We start from the raw sequence: 8769 nt of genomic DNA, 5'->3' as shown, positions 1-8769 counted from the left end.
CAAGATCTATTAGCCTTTTCTAAAACCTCACTGGGCATTACCGAGCAATAGTTGTGGATGTCTGTAGTGGGCAAACAGAAGAATGGGCGTGTCTTTGGTCTAGGTTCAGAGTGCCACAACTCGTCTGCTAGACCATCATAGCCCAAATTGATGCTTACACCACCATGGCCACCGCCACACCCATATCTTGATGAACGAGTCATGAAGCTTGAGGAGATGTTCATGTACATGATGACGAATCTACCCATCCCCTATATTGCCTGATAGATCCAAACTCCAGCTAATTCCATAGCCTCCAACGACAATGCACAATAAATTGCAGACACTGTAGATGGAGTGGACGATTTAAGTTTAGATTAAGAATCTTTTATTGTTTATAAAATTGTGTTTGAATGCAATTTTTAATAATAGGAAACAACTTGAAGAAAAATTATTATCTTTTCCGTGTCCCTTTTCATCTCATTTGAACCAAACGAATCCTTGAAACTTTATCATCAAAAGTTATCATATGCCTATGATATAACTGGCCTTCTCTACTAAGAAAAGTATATAATAAGGTTAAGAATGTTTTCTAAATATAAAAAGAGAATAGTTTGCAGAATCCACATATTTATATATAATAAAATAAATAATGAATTATGTAGAGTAAAAAATTGATTAAGACTAATACTGAATACTGGGAGAAAAATGATGAGGATGCTGAATATTATTGTTCATATATTGGTACATGAGGGAAAATTAAAACTTGTATTGTCTCTTACACTCACAGCTTTTGGGAGACACATGCCTGCAACTACAGTAGTGTTCTATTTCAATGAATATATCAGAATAATAAGACTAATTTCAGTACGTGAGAGACAATGTTGATTGAAACCAAACCATGCACAGCCTTGAGCATTAATACAAATGAATTAACAAGACGCAGACGAGGACGAGACGGGAGGGACGAGCATCGAGGAAGAGGAGGAGACGGGCATCGATTAATTAATTTGTTCCCACATGGAGAAAGCATAAAGGGTTGGCAGATTTAGTAGCATAGAAAAGGTAATGAGGAGATGTGGAGAGAAATTAAGGAGCCGTGAGGTAAGCACAGAGCGAACTATTCTTTCGCCTTTTACTAAAGAATACCGTGCGCTTGCCTCATTCAACGGCATACTCTAATTTTTGGAGGGTCTGAAACTGTGAAAGGTTTCGGCCCCTATAATATAATATATGTTGGAATTTTGGGTCTTATAAATTATAAGAAATTGCTGAAACATACATACATATTATTGAGTAGAAATGGAAGCTGATTAATACTGCAGCAGCAGCAGCACATAAATAGAAATCAAATGTGATAGCATCAGAGATATTGATTTCTTTTCTTAACTAATTGCAATTGTACTTAATGAGGTATATTTATAGTCAGCTCAAAAATCTGATTCTGACCTCCCTCATCGGAAATGAACATAGCATACAGAAGGGATGTGTGTGCTACAAAACATTCGACTCCAGCACTGAGTTAATCATACCTTTCTCGGCCTTTTGGCTAAGATCAAGTGTAGTATCTGTTCTTATCAGTTTAATATCTGATACGTGGACCATCGGTCCACATTATATTAAATTAATTTTTCTAGGGGGAGAGCACGTCACGGCAGCTCGCTGCTGGGGCTCTCAAGCGTCGCCTTGGCGTTGCACTATTGCCTTGGCCTGGCGCACCACACCAATTCTAGTCTACATGTCTTACTCTTCACTAAACAGAGACCTAAATCAACATCATCATCATTGTCAAATAGGAACCTAGAGCAGCATCATCGCCATCGTCATTGTCAATGTGAGATCGAACAGCAGTAATTCATTTCTCATTAACAAACTGCAAATTAACTTTTTAATCCACATGCATCCCACATCGAATGAGCATTGTCTGACTAGTAGGAGAGGAGCGCATATTAGCCAAAGGAATCCCAACTTGAAACATACTTACCTGGACGGGGTCGATGGGCGATCAAGAAGGCCCATGGCCTAGGTTGGTGACCTCCATTGCATTTTGGAGGGGTGCTCGCCTAATGTCTGCCTAAATGGTGGAGCCTACGTCATAATTTGTGATAGCTGGGGCTTGCGTTCGCGCAGCCCCCACCCCAAATCATAGTATCAAACATCTGTTTTGCTCGATACAGTTGTTAGAGTTTTTATTTGGATATGATTGGAAAAATGAATTTAGTTTCATATAATTTTGAATTTCCATAATTCCATAATTTGTTACAACTTTATAACTATTTGAACATGTTCCTTCGTGACTTGAAAAGAAAGGTGAAGAACAAAGTAATCATCGGGGCGTCCATTGTCCAAGCATACATTATCAAAAAAATCGGACTATTTACTTCCCACCACTTTTAGCTGCACGTTCTTTGCAAGTGAAGCAAGCATGGTAGAAATGATGATCTTACAAGGATCGATGATAGAATTCAACGGTCTATTTTAAATCATCCTTGTCGGGCAAGTGTTAAAGAAGACATGACTCGATGGGTTCAAAACGCCACATCATCGAGACTTATGTGTTGTGCAACTATGAAGTAGTCACACCATTTTACGAGTAAGAATATACGTATTTTTGTACATTGTGATTGTGAACATATATAAATATGTATGCAATTAACGGGATTTGCAAACACGTAATTCTTGATGAACTATACGAGCACCACCATTTCGAGGACCCAAATAATTGATCAACTGATTTCAAGGATTGATTCAAACGTCGTGTAAAAGTTGATGACTTTGATTTTTAACTTTGAAACGATTAGGCATTCTTATACTTCAACTTGATATGAACTGCGGGTTTATCCCTGAATAAACTACACGGACAACAAGTTCTTGAATTGTCATTATGGGATCCTAACGTAGAGGTGACGATGTTCCCGTGTTAGTTTGTGAATTGCCACAATTTTATCATTCTGAGCATCACAATGTCGGCAAGTCAACTATGAATAGTGGGTTGTGTGTGAGAAACGCATCATATACAGACACAAAAGAGTAACTTCTATAGGACTCTCAAAGAGATAATTCAATTTGATTGCCACTTATTTCGGACTTGCATGTCGTTCATGTTTCGTTGGGTAGATCCGGTCAGAGGTATGAATTTACATCCTCATTATCACCTCATTGATGTTAATTTCAAAAAAGTGTACCAAAAAGACGAATCTATTCATATTAGCACAACAAACAGTCCAAGTTTACTGCGAAGCATAACCAAGCATAAGGAGAAACAAAGTTGATTGGGTGGTTGTTTGCAAAACTAAAGCTCAAACAGTAGTTGATGACTCTCGATATGGACTGATATTGCATATCAGCTTGATCATAAGGAAATCTTATCGGTTCAGTAAGTTGCTATAGACAAATAGTCGTACGACATGCCTGACCAGATGGTATACAACTAGTCGTTGACCTTTCTATGGCAGTTCAACAAAGAGTTGGGACATCCCGTTCATACCATGTTGAATCCGACGTTGAAGATGATGAGGATGAAGAAGATTGTTTTGATGGCCACGAGACTGGAGAAGATGGCCAAAAGACGTAGGAAATAGAATTATATTTGGCAGAAATTGTTTGATTTTTAAGGGGAATGTTACAAAGAAAAGTTTAAGCAGCGCCACGTCTGAAATTTGGCAGAAAATTCAAATTTTGGGACGATTTTTCTATAATACCGTTCCCAATGCCGTTTCAACTTATTTTGATTGGAGCAAAAAATAAAAAATTTGGTGTGTGTCCATTTTTAAAAAATTCATTGCAAAATGTATAACTAGAAATATGCAAGAATAGTTCCTAAATTTTAAATAAACCTGTTACAAAAGTTATCATCTCACACCAAAAAATATCATGGTTTATATAACAAATCCATTTCAAAAGACGTAGGGAACAGAACTATATTTAGCCGAAAATATAATATCTTGTTTAGAATACTAAATTTTGGATCAACATCCTTTTTGAAAAAAAAAAGAAAAACAAACCATTCCAAAGCTTGTTACAAAGCAAAATTTAACTGGTGCCATGTCCAAAATTTGGAAAAAATTAAAATTTTGGAATGATTATTCTATAATGCCGTTCCAACTTATTTTGTTTGGCCTAAAAAATAAAAAATATGGTGAGTGTCCATTTTTCAAAAATCCATTCCAAAATGTGTAACTGTGCAGTTCCAAATATCGAAAAGCAAGAACCGTTCCAAAATTTTAAATATATCCATTATAAAAGTCATCATGCCATACCAATCCTATGTTCGATTGAGCTCCCTACGAATAGATTCTGAGAACAGAACAAGTGTTAGGCTTGCCGGGTGGCCCCTAGCTAAGGCTATCTGATGCTTAAGTTAGAAAATGGGGTCGAAAGCGATCAGTGTAGAGCGAGTGAGATCAAGAAAATGTGTTTAATGCACTTGCCAAAATATTCATAAATGTTAGTATTTATAGTGTACGGTACCGTATGGTGTGGCGCCACGTGCCATCATCTGAGTGTCGTGATGTCAGATAATCTAACAGTTACCCAAGTGGGCGGGTCCATGGATTCGGGTAAGGCGGGTCAGATCCTGCGACCCGACCCACGTCTTCATGCGCGAATCATGTCTTTAGCTGCAAATTTCTTATAAAAGTAGGGATATTTTGGTCTTTTAAAAATTACCCTCATCACATAAAGACTTATAAAAGTAGTTGTATTTCTTTCCATATGTTACGGTTTTCTCATATTGTATTTCATTAGATGAAAATATTATTTAATTTTTGTCCTCACATCTATTTGCCATCCAATAATGAATTTAGCCTTTAGCAATCTCACGTGCATTTTCATTTATATTTTGTCAATTATTAGCGAAAAACTGCACTTGAGGATTATAGTTTAGAAACTTATCAACTCATGAGATGCAATATGAGAAAATTGCAATAAAGGTAACTAAACAGAAAAGGGCCCTTACGGGACAAAAGGTGCAATATTTTCCTTAGAATTACTTTACTTTGTGTGCCGCCCAAGTACAATAGAGACACTACTTGCAAATCAATCTTAAAGTACCTTTAGTTTATCATAAAAGATAAATATTAGTTATAGTTATTAAATAAACTAGGCAGAATCACAATATTGGGATATAAGTTTATTCAGAAACTGATACATTATATAAACAAGTTTTTGGAACAAAATTATTATTCCAAAAGCTTCACTATTTCAACTTTGACCCATTAAGTCTGATTAGATATCATCACAAATAATATAGGTAACTCCTAGGACCCACCATTTGGTTAAATCTAACTTCATGTCATTAGCTATTTCTAGGACACAATAAGTGATTAATATGCATTCTTTTACTTTTCTTTTTTTTCTTGGATACGAAAATCATATCATATGTTTACCACGAAGCGCTATATAATACATGTAAGTAATAATTCAACCCCCTCAGTGCTGTAGTGAGCATTTCTTCCCAATTGATGTGCACGATTGTTCGCTTGTTGATGAACATGCATAAAAGTGATGGAATGAAAAGCCACTGCTAATGTCTTGATATCTTCAAAAATTGGTCCTAGTGATAAGGAGACCAATTCAACAACCTTAAGCTTATTGATGATGGATAAGCAATCACCTTCAATAAGAACACTCCTGCAGTGTTTCCACTGCTTCCTTTCCTTCCAAGATGGTTCGGTGTAGTAGGAAAAGAGAAATATTTCATCCATCCTGCTAAACAGATGTCTTTATAGTTTCTTGCAATAACCCCTATACCCATAGATGATTGTTCTTGAGAATTTCTGCCATCAAAATGAACTTTTACTGAATCAGTAGGTGGAGGAAACCACTGATATGTTTGAGCTTGATTTTGTATTGTACTAAGACTCTCGTAACAATTCAAGAACTCGGGAAGCTGGATTGTTGACTGACATATCATCTCCATAGGGTGAGAACTTGATGACTCCATCAAACACTTGTTGCGGTGATTTAGATATTCCAACAGATATTAACAAATGAATCAGCTTCTAAACGCCAAAGTGACATATAGGAATTTGATACTAGTAGGCACAATTTAGATAAGGGGCTAAAATAATTAGATTAGGAATAAGTGACAATGCCAAGATCTGCCTGAAAAATGTGTACTTTAAGAGGCATAGTTGAGTGTTTCGTCCTCCGCTTTACACAGGGCAAACTTTACAGACTTCAACCTTATGCTCTACCCGATTGCTCAATGTGGGTAATGCATTATCGCAAAATCCACAAAGTGTTCCACGATACCCAATGCTCTCTTCTGTCGCCTTTCTTGTCCCACCTGAAGTTAGACATCATGCCTTCAATCTCATGAATAGGTGATGAGCGAAATTTTAAGCATGATATAGGATACATTGGGATAGATTGAATAATTGTCTTGAGGAGAATCTCCTTACACGCTTGGGAAAGCATGTTCTTCTTCCAGCCTTGTACTCTTTGTCAAATCTTATCCTTAATTCAAGCACATTAATATTTCTTTCTTCAAGCGTCCATCCACCGCCGGTTACCACGAGTGTTGACTTTCGCTACGGCCAAGTGGTGTTCATTACATATGTTCCTACTAAACCCCGTGCTTGATTTTTTAAGATTAATAATCTACCCCGATGCTTGTGTGTATCGGTATAGTATGGTACAATGGAAAGATGACGATGTGGCCTTGCAAAAAAAAACAAGGGTATCTTCAACCAAGAATAGGTGAAATATTCGGGGTGCCACGGTTGCCATTCAAACACCCAGGATCAAACCCAGTGATTTAGCCGCTTTTAACATTCCACTGAGAACTTCTCCGCAAAATAAGAATAGGTGAGGCAATAGGGGGTCTTCTTGTTCGATTCCCCTAGACAGCTTTACTAGTCCAAATTCTCACCATTAAGAGCAAAAGAATTACTAACAGTATAAAACAAGCATCAAAAGAAGATGGACAAAAGAGTACTCAAACCCTAGTCTAATAAGATAGACTCCAAGAAGAGCCACTCAACCCGGTCCTAGACGATGCTCATGTCAAGCTTCATTATTATATAGCCTTTCTTTCCTCCTGTCTCAGATTTCAAGAAGTGATTAGCATCATAAGTAAGAAAAATATTAACAGATATTAATTGACCTGGAATAAAGGCTAATTGTGATTATGAGATAATTAAAATATAAAAGGTTTAATCTAGCTATGGTTTTTTATGCACTCTATAAATGACATTGCAAAAGCTAATAGGTCGAAAATAATGAACTGAATCAAGCTTATCACATTTTGAAATTAGAAGTATATGATTAAGATTCAGCGAAGGATCAAATCATTGATTATGCAACAAGTTAAGAATGACAAAAGAGATATTTTTTTTCTTATCATATGCTAAAATTTGTTACAAAAGATTTGTGCAATACCATTGGGTCTGGGTGATTTCAAAGGAGACATTTGTGAGATAGCTTCTATAATCTCCTTCTCTTTGTAGGGTTGTTTGAATGATCATTTCATCTCCTTTGATACCTTACGTTCACCTGTGTTTACTACCTCGTCAATGATCGTTGGAGAGGGGTATGCCAAGGAAAATAATTCATCAAAAAAATTGATAATGATGCTCACAATCTACTCTTTTTCTTGACACCACGTACACTCATCATTTTGCAGTCCATCAATCTTGTTCAACTGATGGCTATCAGATGCTCTCAAATGAAATAGCCTTGAGCTTCAATCATCCTCTTTTAACCAATATTCTTTGCCTCTTTGTTTCTAGATGATCTCATCTTCCATAAAACATCTAGTCTCAATTTCCTCTCAACATTTTTTCAGCCTTTTCAATCAATGGTCAAGACTCTAGAAATATAATCCTTTCTTCAAGCTCTTTAATAATGCATTTCAAGTGTCCAAATGAGCACTTGCTCTATCTAGCCAATTATATCCTACAGCTTTAGACTCGCTAAGTAGATGTTTAATGTTAAAAGAGGTACAAACAACCTTCCCACTATCAAAAATCATCTTCATACACTCGTCTACCTTCAACCACATTTCCCCAAAGCGCTACGCCTTAGAGCAGTTGTCGTGAAAATTGTTGATTTAGAGTCATACTTATAATTAAAGGAGCATAGTCAAACAATTGAATCGGGATGACGTCTACTTTTGCATTTGATTAGGTAGACCACCTTGAGTTTGCAAATGTACAATCCAAACGAGCCATGACATTGTTGGAATGAATGACAAAAAGCCAGTTAGATTAGTTGTTAATCATTGTTTAATCTTTATCGAATAATATTAGGTTGATGAATACGGTAAGAGTTCATCAAGTTGGCAGTGTGTTTTATTTTGTTTAATGCCCTCAGGTCTTTCTCTTTAATTGGTCCCACTGATCGAAAGGTGAAACTCGTGGAGTTAGGCTACACATAGATTTGACAGCTATAAAACCAACTCATGAGGATCTCGGCCTGATGCGTTCCAAGTCGAGAACCTGGAAATAGGGCATCAAAGGTCCTATAGAGTCTTGCACTAAGTATCGAAGTCGTGTTTTGTCGGCGGGAGACGTAGGTCTTCTTTGCTATTTTAGTGTATTAGTTCGGAAGGTAGTTGACTAACTGAACTGGCTTTTACGAATCGTCATATGGAAACTATTAAGGCTTGATCAGTATGACTGAGATTTTTTTATTCTGATAGTATAAGATTAGTCCTCGGACTTGAGTAATCATGCTAGTCACGTGCATATTGAGACTGTATCTTGGATATGGCGAGCGGTGATTGTGTCGTGAGACATGATCGTCATAAGCCTTATCTAGTGCATTCTGAGTATGTAGCAAGGACGG

The 8769-nt window shown here is 36.8% G+C and overlaps 3 non-coding genes across 3 annotated transcripts; all 3 read left to right on the top strand.

Annotated features, from left to right (window-relative positions):
- The first annotated feature begins 1074 nt into the window (after window positions 1-1074).
- On the top strand, window positions 1075-1192 carry LOC148788122 (U5 spliceosomal RNA). Its single transcript, XR_016065653.1, has one exon. It is a non-coding gene; the product is annotated as a U5 spliceosomal RNA (small nuclear RNA).
- A 315-nt stretch (window positions 1193-1507) lies between these two features.
- Window positions 1508-1703, top strand: LOC148788121 (U2 spliceosomal RNA). The gene has a single exon (XR_016065661.1). It is a non-coding gene; the product is annotated as a U2 spliceosomal RNA (small nuclear RNA).
- A 252-nt stretch (window positions 1704-1955) lies between these two features.
- LOC148788120 (U1 spliceosomal RNA) lies at window positions 1956-2116 on the top strand. The gene has a single exon (XR_016065667.1). It is a non-coding gene; the product is annotated as a U1 spliceosomal RNA (small nuclear RNA).
- The last annotated feature ends 6653 nt before the right edge of the window (window positions 2117-8769 follow it).

Source organism: Sesamum indicum, linkage group LG5 (genome assembly GCF_026168435.1).
Source record: "Sesamum indicum cultivar Baizhima isolate 11 linkage group LG5, ASM2616843v1, whole genome shotgun sequence".
Classification (NCBI taxonomy): domain Eukaryota; kingdom Viridiplantae; phylum Streptophyta; class Magnoliopsida; order Lamiales; family Pedaliaceae; genus Sesamum; species Sesamum indicum.
Note: the sequence above shows the minus strand (reverse complement) of the source record. Positions and strands in the feature narration are given on the sequence as shown.